This window comes from Balaenoptera ricei, chromosome 6 (genome assembly GCF_028023285.1).
Source record: "Balaenoptera ricei isolate mBalRic1 chromosome 6, mBalRic1.hap2, whole genome shotgun sequence".
Lineage (NCBI taxonomy): Eukaryota > Metazoa > Chordata > Mammalia > Artiodactyla > Balaenopteridae > Balaenoptera > Balaenoptera ricei.
Window position 1 is genome coordinate 75,876,233 of NC_082644.1, and position 14,701 is coordinate 75,890,933.

Genomic DNA, 14,701 nt, shown 5'->3' on the forward strand with positions numbered 1-14,701 from the left:
CCTGTATGGGACTCTCTGCGCTTCCTGGACTTGGGTGGCTATTTCCTTTCCCATGTTAGGGAAGTTTTCGACTATAATCTCTTCAAATATTTTCTCTGGTCCTTTCTCTCTCTCTTCTCCTTCTGGGACCCCTATAATGCGAATGTTGTTGCGTTTAATGTTGTCCCAGAGGTCTCTTAGGCTGTCTTCATTTCTTTTCATTCTTTTTTCTTTAGTCTGTTCCGCGGCAGTGAATTCCATCATTCTGTCTTCCAGGTCACTTATCCGTTCTTCTGCCTCAGTTATTCTGCTATTGATTCCTTCTAGTGTAGTTTTCATTTCAGTTATTGTATTGGTCATCTCTGTTTGTTTGTTCTTTAATTCTTCTAGGTCTTTGTTAATCATTTCTTGCATCTTCTCAATCTTTGCCTCCATTCTTATTCCAAGGTCCTGGATCATCTTCACTATCATTATTCTGAATTCTTTTTCTGGAAGGTTGCCTATCTCCACTTCATTTAGTTGTTTTTCTGGGGTTTTATCTTGTTCCTTCATCTGCGACATAGCCCTCTGCCTTTTCATCTTCTCTATCTTTCTGTAACTGTGGTTTTTGGTCCACAGGCTGCAGGATTATAGTTTTTCTTGCTTCTGTTGTCTGCCCTCTGGTGGTTGAGGCTATCTAAGAGGCTTGATGGGAGGCTCTGGTGGTGGGTAGAGCTGACTGTTGCTATGGCGGTCAGAGCTCAGTAAAACCTTAATCCACTTGACTGTTGATGGGTGGGGCTGGGTTCCCTCCCTGTTGCTGTGGCGGTCAGAGCTCAGTAAAACCTTAATCCACTTGACTGTTGATGGGTGGGGCTGGGTTCCCTCCCTGTTGGCTGTTTTGCCTGAGGCAATCCAACACTGGAGCCTACCCGTGCTCTTTGGTGGGGTTAATGGCAGACTCTGGGAGGGCTCACGCCAAGGAGAACTTCCCAGAACCTCTGCTGCCAGTGTCCTTATCCCCACGGTGAAACAGAGCCACCACTCGCCTCTGCAGGAGACCCCCCAACACCAGCAGGTAGGTCTGGTTCAGTCTCCCCCAGGCTCACTGCTCCTTCCCCTGGGTCCTGATGCACACATTACTTTGTGTGTGCCCTCCAAGAGTGGGATCTCTGTTTCCCCCAGTCCCGTCAAAGTCCTGCAATCCAATTCCCACTAGCCTTCAAAGTCTGATTCTCTAGGAATTCCTCCTCCCGTTGCCTGACCCCCAGGTTGGGAAGCCTGACGTGGGGCTCAGAACCTTTACTCCAGTGGGTGGACTTCTGTGGTATAAGTGTTCGCCAGTCTGTGAGTCACCCACCCAGCAGTTATGGGGTTTGGTTTTACTCTGATTGCGCCCCTCCTACCATCTCACTGTGGCTTCTCCTCTGTCCTTGGACGTGGGATATCCTCCTTGGTGAAGTCCAGGGTCTTCCTGTCAATGATTGTCCAGCAGCCAGTTGTGATTCTGGTGCTCTCGCAAGAGGGAGTGACAGCACGTCCTTCTACTCCGCCATCTTGGTTCGGCACCTCCCTTTTTTTCTTGATGAGTCTGGCTAATGGTTTATCAATTTTGTTTATCTTCTCAAAGAACCAACTTCTGGTTTTATTAATCTTTGCTATCATTTCCTTCATTTCTTTTTCATTTATTTCTGATCTGATCTTCATGATTTCTTTCCTTCTGCTAACTTTGGGTTTTCTTTTGTTCTTGTTTCTCTAATTGCTTTAGGTGTAAGGTTAGGTTGTTTATTTGAGATGTTTCTTGTTTCTTGAGGTAGGATTGTATTGCTATAAACTTCCCTCTTAGAACTGCTTTTGCTGCATCCCATAGGTTTTGGGTTGTCTTGTTTTCATTGTCATTTTTTTCTAGGTATTTTTTGATTTCCTCTTTGATTTCTTCAGTGATCTCTTGGTTATTTAGTAGTATACTGTTTAGCCTCCATGTATTTGTGTTTTTTACAGTTTTTTTCCTGTAATTGATATCTAGTCTTATAGCATTGTGGTCGGAAAAGGTACTTGATATGATTTCAGTTTTCTTAAATTTACCAAGGCTTGCTTCGTGACCCAACATATGATCTATCCTAGAGAATGTTCCATGAGCACTTGAGAAGAAAGTGTATTCTGTTGTTTTTGGATGGAATGTCCTATAAATATCAATTAAATCCATCTTGTTTAATGTGTCATTTAAACCTTATGTTTCCTTATTTATTTTCATTTTGGATGATTTGGACATTGGTGAATGTGGGGTGTTACAGTCCCCTACTATGATTGTGTTACTGTCGATTTCCCCTTTTATGGTTGTTAGCATTTGCCTTATGTACTGAGGTGCTCCTATGTTGGGTGCATAAATTTTTACAATTCTTATATCTTCTTCTTGGTTTGATCCCTTGATCATTATGTAGTGTCCTTCTTTGCCTCTTGTAATAGTCTTTATTTTAAATCTATTTTGTCTGATATGAGAATTGCTACTCCAGCTTTCTTTTGATTTCCATTTGCATGGAATATCTTTTTCCATCTCCTCACTTTCAGTCTGTATGTGTCCCTAGGTCTGAAGTGGGTCTCTTGTAGACAGCATGTATACAGGTCTTGTTTTTGTATCCATTCAGCCAGTCTGTGTCTTTTGGTTGGATCATTTAATCCATTTACATTTAAGGTAATTATTGATATGTATGTTCCTGTTACCATTTTCTTAATTGTTTTGCGTTTGTTATTGTAGGTCGTTTCCTTCTCTTGTGTTTCCTGCCTAGAGAAGTTCCTTTTGCATTTGTTGTAAAGCTGGTTTGGTGGTGCTGAATTCTCTTAGCTTTTGCTTGTCTGTAAAGGTTTTAATTTCTCCATCAAATCTGAATGAGATCCTTGCTGGGTAGAGTAATCTTGGTTGTTGGTTTTTCCCTTTCATCACTTTAAATATGTGCTATCCCTCCCTTCTGGCTTACAGAGTTTCTGCTGAAAGATCAGCTGTTAACCTTATGGGGATTCCCTTGTGTGTTATTTGTTGCTTTTCCCTTGCTCCTTTTAATATTTTTTCTTTGTATTTAATTTTTGACAGTTTGATTAATATGTGTCTTGGCGTGTTTCTCCTTAGATTTATCCTGTAATGGACTCTCTGCATTTCCTGGACTTGATTACCTATTTCCTTTCCCATATTAGAGAAGTTTTCAACTATAATCTCTTCAAATATTTTCTCAGTCCCTTTCTTTTTCTCTTCTTCTTCTGGGACCCCTATAATTTGAATATTGTTGCGTTTAGTGTTTTCCCAGAGGTCTCTGAGACTATACTCAATTCTTTTCATTCTTTTTTCTTATTCAGCTCTGCAGTAGTTATTTCCACTATTTTATCTCCCAGGTCACTTATCCGTTCTTCTGCCTCAGTTATTCTGCTATTTATTCCTTCTAGAGAATTTTTAATTTCATTTATTGTGTTGTTCATCCTTGTTTGTTTGCTCTTTAGTTCTTCTAGGTCCTTGTTAAACTTTTCTTATATTTTCTCCATTCTATTTCCAAGATTTTGGATATCTTTACTATCATTATTCTGAATTCTTTTTCAGGTAGACGGCCTATTTCCTCTTCATTTGTTTGGTCTGGTGGGTTTTTACCTTGCTCATTCATCTACTGTGTGTTTCTCTGTCTTCTCATTTTGCTTAACTTACTGTGTTTGGGGTCTCCTTTTCGCAGGCTGCAGGTTCGTAGTTCCCGTTGTTTTTGGTGTGTGCCCCCAGTGGCTAAGGTTGGTTCAGTGGGTTGTGTAGGCTTCCTGGTAGAGGGGACTGGTGCTGGTTTTCTCGTGGATGAGACTGGATCTTGTCTTTCTGGTGGGCAGGACTGTGTCCGGTGGTGTGTTTTGGGGTGTCTGTGACCTTATTATGATTTTAGGCAGCCTGTCTGCTAATGGGTGGGGTTGTGTTCCTGTCTTGCTAGTTGTTTGGCATGGGGTGTCCAGGACTGTAGCTTGCTGGTCGTTGAGTGGAGCTGGGTCTTAGTGTTGAGATGGAGCTCTCTAGGAGAGCTTTCGCCATTTAATATTATGTGGAGCCGGGAGGTTGCTGGTGGACCAATGTCCTGAACTCGGCTCTCCCACCTCAGAGGCACAGGCCTGACACCTGGCCAGAGCACCAAGGCTGTGTCAGCTACATAGCTCAGAAGAACAGGGAGAAAAAAAGAAAGAAAGAAAAAAATAAATAAAATAAAATTAATTATTAAAAATAAAAAAAAAAGAAAGAAAGAAGAGAGCAGCCAAATCAGAAAACAAATCCACCAATGGTAACAAGCGCTGAAAACTATACTGAGAAAAAAATAAAACAATAAAACCGGACAGACAGAACCCTAGGACAAATTGTAAAAGCAAAGGTATACAGACAAAATCATACAAAGAAACATACACATACTCACTCACAAAAAGAGAGAAAGGAAAAATATATACATATCGTTGTTCCCAAAGTCCACTGCTTCAATTTTGGGATGATTCATTTTCTATTCAGGTATTCCAGAGATGCAGGGTACATCAAGTTGATTTTGGAGATTTAATCCGCTGCTCCTGAGGCTGCTGGGAGAGATTTCCCTTTCTCTTCTTTGTTTGCACAGCTCCCGGTGTTCAGCTTTGGATTTGGGCCCGCCTCTGCCTGTAGGTCGCCTAAGGGCATCTGTTCTTCGCTCAGACAGGACGGAGTTAAAGGAGCAGCTGCTTTGGGGGCTCTGGCTCACTGAGGCCGAGGGGAAGGAGGGGTACAGAATGCGAGGTGAGCCTGTGGCAGCAGAGGGCAGCGTGACGTTGCACCAGCGTGAGGCGCGCAGTGCATTCTCCTGGGGAAGTTGTCCCTGGCAGTGTCGGGCTGCACAGGCTCCCAGGAGGGGAGGTGTGGAGAGTGACGTGTGCTCGCACACAGGCTTCTTGGTGGCGGCAGCAGCAGCCTTAGTGTCTCGTGCCTGTCTCTGGTGTCCATGCTGATGCTGATAGACGTGGCTTGCACCCGTCTCTGGAGCTCCTTTAGGCGGTGCTCTGAATCCCCTCTCCTTGCGCACCCTGAAACAATGGTCTCTTGCCTCTTAGGCAGGTCCAGACTTTTTCCCGGACTCCTTCCCAGCTAGCTGTGGCGCACTAGCCCCCTTCAGGCTGTGTTCACGCAGCCAACCCCAGTCCTCTCCCTGGGGTCTGACCTCCGAAGCCCGAGCCTCAGCTCCCAGCCCCCGTCCGCCCCGGCGGGTGAGCAGACAAGCCTCTCGGGCTGGTGAGTGCTGGTCGGTACCGATCCTCTGTGCGGGAATCTCTCCACTTTGCCCTCTGCACCCCTGTTGCTGCGCTCTCCTCCGTGGCTCCGAAGCTTCCCCCCTCCGCTACCCGCAGTCTCCGCCCACGAAGGGGCTTCCTAGTGTGTGGAAACCTTTCCTCCTTCACAACTCCCTCCCACTGGTGCAGGTCGTGTCCCTATTCTTTTGTCTCTGCTTTTTCTTTTTTCTTTTGCCCTACCCAGGTATGTGGGGAGTTTCTTGCCTTTTGGGAAGTCTAAGGTCTTCTGCCAGCGTTCAGTAGGTGTTCTGTAGGAGTTGTTCCACATGTAGATGTATTTCTGATGTATTTGTGGGGAGGAAGGCGATCTCCACATCTCACTCCTCCGCCATCTTGAAGGTCTCCCCGAAAAAAATAAATCTTGATCTCTACCTTACACAATATATAAAAATCACTTCTAAATTGATTGTGTATGTAATATGAAAAGTAAAACAATAATAAGGAAAAGAACATAGAAGAATATCTTCATGATCTTGGGGAAGCAAAGATTTGTTTAAAAGGATGCAACGATACTAGCCATAAGTTAGAAGTAAAAACTTCTGGGGGCTTCCCTCGAGGTCCAGTGGTTAAGACTTTAACTTCCAATTTAGGGGGTGCAGGTTTGATCCCCGGTCAGAGAGCTAAGATCCCACATGCCTCGCAGCCAAAATACCAAAACATAAAACAGAAGCAATATTGTAACACATTCAATAAAGACTTTAAGAATGGTCCACATCAAAAAAAATAAATCTAAAAAAAAAAAAAGTAACAACTTCTGTTTGTTAAAAGACACCAATAAGAGCATGAGAAGGGTTGCTATGTAAAGTACATATTTCACAAATGACTGATATGCAGAATATAGACTATCTACATAGCAATATGAAAGAGATACAACCCAATAGAAAAATAGGTTAAAGACTTTAAGTTTATAAAAGAAGATGTCTAAATGGTGAGTAAACATCTGAAGAAAGTTGCCATCTCAATAATCATTACGGAGATGCACATTAAAACTACAGTGAGATACAGTTGGTGGGAGTATAAACAGGAGCCACCACCTTGGAAAGCTGCTTGGTAGTGTCCATTAAAGCTGATAGTGTCCATAGTGTAGGCCTGTATACCTACACTATGATCCAGCAATTCCATTTCCATCAGAAATGTACACACATGTGAACCAAAAGTTACGTACCAAAATGTTCGAAGAAACTTCATTTATAATACCCCCAACACAACTGTCCATCTACAATAGAGTATATAAATAAATGTAGTGTATTTATAAATGAAATACTATACATCAGTGAGCAGGAATGTATGATTGCTGCATGAAAAAACATGGGTGAATCTCACTAACACACAAAAATTTAGAGACAAAATTATATGCACCATATGATTCTATTTATATAAGGTTCAAAAACAGACAAAACCAATCCGTGGTGATAGAAGTCAGGATAGTAATTACTTTTGGGGGGTAGTGTCTGGAAAAGGGGCATGAGAGAGATTTATAGGGTGCTGGTAGGTGTTCTGTTTCTTGATATGTGAGGAGTTACATGAGTGTGTTCAAAATTTGTGAAAATTCATTGAGCTGCACATATATAATTTGTGCATTTTTCTGAAAGTATGTTATATTAAAATATAGATTACTTAAAAAAATACTATGCAAGCCAAACAAACATAATTGTAAGTCTGGTAGAGTTCATGGGCCTACAGTTTGTGCCATTTATCCTGGGTCAAATTTCTGATTGAGCCAAACTGGTATTTTCACTGTTCATACTCCTGCGTTATTTCCTTTCTTGGGCTTCTGCCTATATCCTCTACCTGTCTGGAATTATCTCCCCACACCTTTTTACCATTCAGTCTTTCAACCCACTATGGGCTCCACTTCTTTAGTGATTTTATTGCTCACCTGAATCACAAATCGGCTCATATTTTAATTACACTTTCTATGTATAGGTTTTGTCTCTTTAACGTTGTTCCTTGGCTCGGAAATGCCAGTCTTTATAGATCCATACAAAATGACAAAAATAAGGGCAATGTAGCTTTTGTCCTAAAGCTAAATACATTGTATCTAACAGATCTTTATTTTGTAGTTAGTTGACTTGTTTGCTCTCTTAGCATTAAGGTAAAGCTCTTTCATGAAACAATGAAATTAACTGATACGAGAAAGTATGGTGGTTAAGGGTTCTGGGAGCCAGACTGGTTGTATTCAAATCCTGATGAGGCTGAGATCATTGACTTTTACGGACTTCAGTTTCCTGAAAAATGGGGATGATAACAGTATACACACACACACACACACAATGCTACATATAGTTATATATATCAATAATAAAATATATATAATTAATGTTTTATATATTTATAAAATGTCAGAACAGTTGCTGTAAATTCTAAGTGAAATAAATAAAGCCCTCATATCCATGTCTGGCACACAGTGTGCACTCTGTAAATGTTAGTCATTTTTATTGTTTAGCTAGGCAGAAGAAAAAGTTGATGTCTCTATCGTGTCTGTCCCTTCCATTTTTTATTCTCCAAGTTATTGGTCTATGAAATTCAAAAGATTCAGACCCATTCAGCTAGACTGTATGATCTCTGAGAGCATGGCCCATGCCTTATATTTCTTTTAAGTATATAATATTATATGAGGAGCTGCTCAAATGGATTGATGAAGTATGTGTTTCTCTTTATAGTCCCAATTTCTTCTAAGCCTGTTGGTATGCCTCTATGGTGAAATGCGATAAGATATATTTCTGTGTAGATATTTGCTTTAATACCATTGAATAATGTTAATTAAATATGAACCTTCTCAAAATTTAAAACTTCTATTGTAAATTCCATCTTCTTTTCAAGATAGTTTTTTCAACTAATGATCAAGGATAATCCTCTAAGAATAATAGCAAAAAGGCAATCGGGAAAAATCCCCCCTGAGGTTCAGACAATCTGCTGTCTTTTGGCATAGTTAACTTTGGGATAAGAAGATCTTTGGAAAATGCACAGTGAAGGACAGACACCAGACACTGAGCGAATACTCTGGTTGAGTTTAATTATCAGTGATCTTTATGACACTAAAGATTTTAAAACATAGCTGTCAGTGACAATTGGTTGGGGCGAAGGAGGCAGCAGTAACTCTCTAAAAGATAAGCATTGCAGCTTTAAGACGACACAGCAGAAACTACGAAAGGTGTTTCATCAATCTTGAAACTGTTCTAGATAAAATTTGGAGATGTAGGAGTGGGAAGGAGGGACCTGAGAGAAGGAATCAGGGTTGTAAGTCTAGAAGAGTATCTTTGGAGAGCAGGAGGACATTTTCTCTCCCTTTTCCACCCTTATAATTCTCAATTAAAAAAAAAAAGTGCCTGCTTTGTATACACAACTTACATCTAAGACTCCCTGGAGGTATATTTTTTTCAAGGCTAAAGTAAAGGAGTAAACCTAATTTCTTTGACAGATTTCAATTTAAACCATGTGTTAATCACAGGATGACTTAATGGGCAGAGTTGAATTTTTAAAGGAATATTCCAAATGCAGAATCTTGAGTATAATCCTTATTTGAATCACAGAGCTTTTCTTTTTAATTTCCTTTATAAGAAATTTAAATTTCTTGAGTAGGATGATGGGGAAGATGGGGACACTATTTTGGAAGTTTTATTAGGGTGGCATAGAGGCACAGGTGCATAGCATAATTATTCTATCTACACTCAATTTCATTGCCAAGTGGGGCCAGTTGGTGCTTCTAAGGATTCCACTTGACTGACAGATCACAGAAACTTGAGCACTGAGGCATGAGGCATGATACGACTGCTCATGTTTCCAAAATTTGAAGAAAGCCTAAATTTCAAGGGATGGGGGCAACTCAAATCAACATTACTTGGGGAGGTTCACAGTCCCCTAATACAATTTTTGTCAAGGCTCTTCAGTTGAGCTCCAAATTCAGATCTGTACCATGACCTATAGCCATTATTATTCTGTCAATAGGCTTTAACCACATTTTGTCCTAAGAATAAGGACATAAAATAGCCAATTTTGGCACTTTTGGCAATAGTTCATTGTTAAAAGCTGCTTTTCAAGAAGAGGAAAAAACACTGCTGTCTCTCAGAATTATTCCTGTTTATATAGTACATACATATGGTGAATGACATGTGCATTTTGATCAAATGCATCGTTGTTTATGTTCCCTACTTTCCCTTTATTCTTTCTTAGCGGAGGATAATCATCTGACCCTAGGTGCAGATCTAGGCTACTCCCACGTCTTTTCTGTTTGTAAGGTAAACAACTGTCCTATGTGTTTAAGTCATAAACACAACTTTAATTCAGTCTCGACAATATCCGGGGCCATGTAAAGTTAAAACTGCAAATATAACATCAAATCTCTCTTTCCTGAAATCTGAAATCTCTCCTGTTTTGACCTGAAGCCTACGGTAGGAGAGGAAGCAAGTTTGTCTCCTCTTCCTCTTTCATGTTCCCTGCTTGCCTCCTTCCTAGAGTCAAATGTAGCATGGGAGAGGGGAGAGATAAAAGGATAAGACTGTTGACTCTTGGCTATCTGGCTTTGGCTCTTTGACTTGGCAGATGGTTAATGCCAGCCTCTGTTGGAAATCCTGGAAGGCAGGGACTTGGAACAAAAATGGACTCTTGCTCCTGTGTTGCAGTCTCATGGACTCTTCACTTGCTGGGTTTCTCTCGCCTGTAGGTCATTTTACCTTCATGGATGCATCTGTTAACAGGTGTTAACAAGCAACTCCTTGCTCAGTCCTCAGATATCATTGGGTGTGCATCCAGCTTCTACTAAGGTCACCTCATACGTCTATGTGGCCCAACTCTGTAGGACCCAAGACTAACAGAGGTCATTTTGTCCTGAATAACTCACTTCGGTCAACAGGAAACATCCCGTATGTCTTGCTTAGGGAAGCTCAGAGTGGGTAATGCAGTACCAACATGGCAGCTCCCTCTTCGATCCCCCACCAAATCAATTAAGTTAGTTAAGCCCTCTCTTACCATCTAGATTTCCCCAGGACCATCCACACTCTGCCTTAGATGCCTCTAGCGTGAGTCAGGCAAGAGTCTTCTGTTACTCCCAACTATAGGAAATGTATTTTGAACCATGCTCAGTTTCTTCTTTGTGTCTTCCATCTACTTGCGGAGTCTGATTGGCATGCAGCAGGTTCTTTGGGGCCATTTCTTTGTAAAACTCTGTTTGGAGTGCGGTGTGTCTCATGCTTACTTTTTTGACTGCAATCTATTATATTGCTGTCCTAAGAAACAAAGGCAGGAAGAATCCAATTCTGTCATCTTGCTGCCTGTGTTTCATGGCTTGCAAAGTGTGCAGTCTTATTATTTCAGCTGTTTCTCACTGTAGCAAGAAATAAGCCCCCAAGAAACAGACATGTCAACCCCTTTTTGCTGGTGAAAAACAGAGTTTAGAAAGGTTAAATGACAGGCTCAAGTTCATATTGCTTTCACTGAAACTATCTATTTATTTGAATCCTCCCTGGGCTGAACTCTTTAAAGGATCTTGTATTCATGTTTGTATCCTCAGTACTTAGTGCATAGTAAACAATAAATAAGCATTTATTTGGTTTTTTTTTGTTTTTTTGTTTTTTTTGGCTGCACCACAAGGTGTGTGGGATTTTAGTTGCCCAACCAGGGATCAAACGCGCACCCCCTACAGTGGAAATGCAGAGTCTTAACCACTGGACCGCCAGGGAAGTCCCAATAAATAATCATTTATTTATAGAATCAATACATCTGGGACTTCTAATGCCTAGTGAAGGGGTTCAGAACATGCCACCCCAAAATACGCCACTTTGGCATTTATTTTGAGCTGAAGGTGCTTGAGAAACAGCACTTGCAGGAAGGGCTCTCTGACGTCCCCCTTTGTACCTAAAAGCAGGTCACACAATGTCCTATGTAAAAGGTGCCCTCCTTGTACTGAGAAGAACATTCTTATCACCAGAGACTGGGATTCAACAGTGAAATGGTTCTGTACGAAGAAACCTACTAAAATAACCCTTATCTCCCATTAGTTTCCCCATATATTTCCTAGTCACCATTCCACAATTTACTATCTGTGGCCTAAGACCATTTGTCTTGTCACCTCCCCACAATTTATTGTTCTTTGTTTAAAAAGATACATAAGCTTTCAGGCTTATGGCTTCTTTGAGTCTTCATTTTCCTTTTGATGACTCCCTCCCGTGTGCACATAAAAATACTAAACTAAATTTGCATGTTTTTCTCTTGTTAATCTGTCTTATGTCAGTTTAATTCTTAGGCCAACCACAGAACCTAGGATAGTCGAGGGAAGTTTTTCCTCCTTTGCACTAGTCAAGTTCTTTTTCCACTGTACATCAACTTGCCCCCATGCATGGTGTCTGATTTGTGACTTCCATGTCAGCACAACCAGTTATCCCCTAACAATCCAGGACTATTTAGGTTTAAGGCCAACCGAGGATCCAAAGGTTTGGATTTGAGTAAACTAAAGATGTTCAGAGCTCTTTGAGGGTTATTCTGGTCCATTCTACACTTAGCTTGTAACAAGCAACATTTACTGAGGTACTGTATGGATTATGAGAGAACCAACTATAAATAGGCAAGATTCCATGTCTTGCAGCTCACCCTGGAGCAGACTGGAAACTCAGGAAAACTCTGGAAATTATAGAATCTTTTGTAAATGCGTGAACTTCTTGACAGTTTTGCCTGGAGCTTTTAGAAGGTACATTAATCCCAGAGTGGTAAACCTTCATGCCTGTAGGGTTGGGCAAGTAGCACACATGAATAAAGTGGATTAGGTGGAACACAATAGGGAGAGGTGAGGAGTGTGGTAAACCAGAGAACACCTGCCCTATCTAAAGGTAACAAGAACTACTCAACTCTGGCTGAAGTGAGCATAGCAACTCAGAGATTTCTAATTTTTCCGAAATGCTAGAAATCTGGATTTATTTTAAATGTAAATTTTCTCCATTTGAAAACACAGTGCTGGCCAGACAACATATCAGTGGGTTAGCAGGATTAGCCTCTGCCCTAGATTGATTCTGGAGCCATTTTCTTTCTCCTCATTCCACCCCTACCTTCTCTTTTCTTGGGACATGGCTTGGGACTGAAATGGACTCGAGATTAGGAGCTGAAGTAAGGACTGCTGCTCAGCCTTATTCCCTTCCATGGGTCTTTATCAAAAGGAGAGCTGTGCCCCATTTCATTACTCTCAGAGAATAGGAGAACTTATGTTTAGAACTACCTTCAGCTTTTGTTCAATTCAAGGATGAAGTCCTTCCTTTAAGCAGGACTGCAAGGGGCTTCCCATGACAGTCTTAATATCTATCTTTTTTTAAAAAAAAAAATTTATTTATTTAAGCTAAGCCGGCTCTTAGTTGCAGCATGCGGGATCTTCATTGCTGAGTGTGGAATCTTTAGTTGCAGCATGCGGGATCTTCATTGCTGAGTGTGGAATCTTTAGTTGCAGCATGCGGGATCTTTAGTTGCGGCATGCGAACTCTTAGTTGCAGCATGCATGTGGGATCTAGTTCCCCGACCAGGGATCAAACCTGGGCCCTCTGCACTGGGAGCGCAGAGTCTTAGCCACTGGACCACCAGGGAAGTCCCTTAACATCTGTCTTATATACATATCCATACATTATTATTGTTCACATAAATTTGAAAAGTATTCACTTTCTGAGTAATTGCTAGCTGGTTGTCATGTTAATGGCCGTTAAATGATGGCTTGTTACAAGCCATGATGATAAGCAGTTTATAACACAGGTATTTCTTTAAGAGTCATTCTCCCTCTACTTTAGATTCCTATTTCCACACTCATCTTGTGGACATCAGGGGCTCTGGATGTGTATTTATCTGCTTCAGGTTGTGTGATTCTCCCACTCACCCAGTTGCTTGTTTTAGAGCTATCTAGGGTCTGAATGCAAATATTCAGTACCTTTAAGTATTATAACCTATGCTTAATCATTTAGCCCGCTTTGTGGAAGGTTTAGATACTCTGGAGCACTGAGCGATAAATTGTTTCTTTGTTTTTTAATTATTAAGGTTACAGCTTTGAGACTCCAGGAACTTTTGATGTCAGATATTAACAATAAACAAATTATAAGCCTGGCTTTTTTGTGGCGTTGTGGTTATTACATGCTTAAATTAATTTGATAAATGTATCAGTGTATACCCCTTATGTGGCATGAATACACACATGCATATACATATTTTTATCATAAATAAAAGACATGGCACTTTAAAAGATCAACATTAACTAGCTAATGTATTCCATAGATTGTAAAAAAATGAAGCTTTCATTAAATGCTTGCATTTACGATTCAGTTGGTGTGGAGAGATTTTCATTTCTGACCTAGATACTTCAAGTGGCTTGCTTCTGGGAAAAATAATAGGTAGTTAGACAACAACAACAACAAAAACCCATGTCCTAATAGGGTTTTCAGAATCCCTAAAATGTTTTATTTTCATATCCATTGTTTTGAAATTGTGTCACTAGGTTAAGAAAATAATTTTCTAGGGTAAATCAGAATTTAATTGCTAGTTTGGAAGTGTCTGGTGTACATGTATTGCATTTCACTTCAACCAAAATATTTTAGGTTCTATTGCAATCCTAATAAATTGGGGACCCCAAGGTTTCAGTCTCTGAAGAGTGTAGCATTTCAGAAAAACTGTTCAGTAGGCAATCTTGTCTCTTCCTCCTCATTAAAAAGGAAATCTGTTCTTGTACCTCTCAAAGGATATTACGGGGATCCAAATCAGAATCATCATATCCTTTTTTTCCCTTCTCCCCATTCTTTACATTTTCTTATTCACAACTAACTATCCCTTCCCCATTTCCATCCACTCCCTACCTAAACTCTCTCCCCAGTCTATATGATTTTTACTCTCTATCTTCCCTCCTCCCTCTCTCACAGCACTTTATTTGTGAGTCACCTTCACCTCTTTCCCTGATTTGTTCCCTCCTCCTTTTATGTCAGTCTGAGAGATGGAGGGGAATAAGGAAGGGTGAACTGGTCTTGTAATTACCAAATGGTGGCCTTGGGGGGATTATGTAACTATTTTCCCTTTAATGATTTTTATCTTATGGCATATGGCATTAAAGAGTTTTAAATCTGGCTTGCTTCAATAATATGGATTAAAATACAAAGACATTGGTATATTTGGTTCATAACTGAATGTTTTGGAGAGGATGAGATTGGGCTTTTTATCACTAAAATGGTGTTATTCTCTGAAGTGGTGTCAGTACTATCCTACTACTCCATTCTGTGCCTATTAGGGCAATAAGGCTATCTAGGCTTTGTGTCTCCAAATGTTTTCAACCTTTATCAATGGCAACAGAAGAATTTATCAGTGGTAATTAGAGTGGTGCTCAGCCTTCAAACCGCTCCACAATCTGGCACTGGTTCTGGTTTCCTGCCTTGTCCTAGCCATGTTCCCCATGCCGAATACATTATTTATA

General features: G+C 40.6%; 1 protein-coding gene across 12 annotated transcripts in view; it reads left to right on the plus strand.

The window, feature by feature from the left end:
* Positions 1–14,701, plus strand: part of TMC1 (transmembrane channel like 1) — a 395,885-nt gene that overhangs the window by 113,809 nt on the left and 267,375 nt on the right. The window lies entirely within an intron of this gene.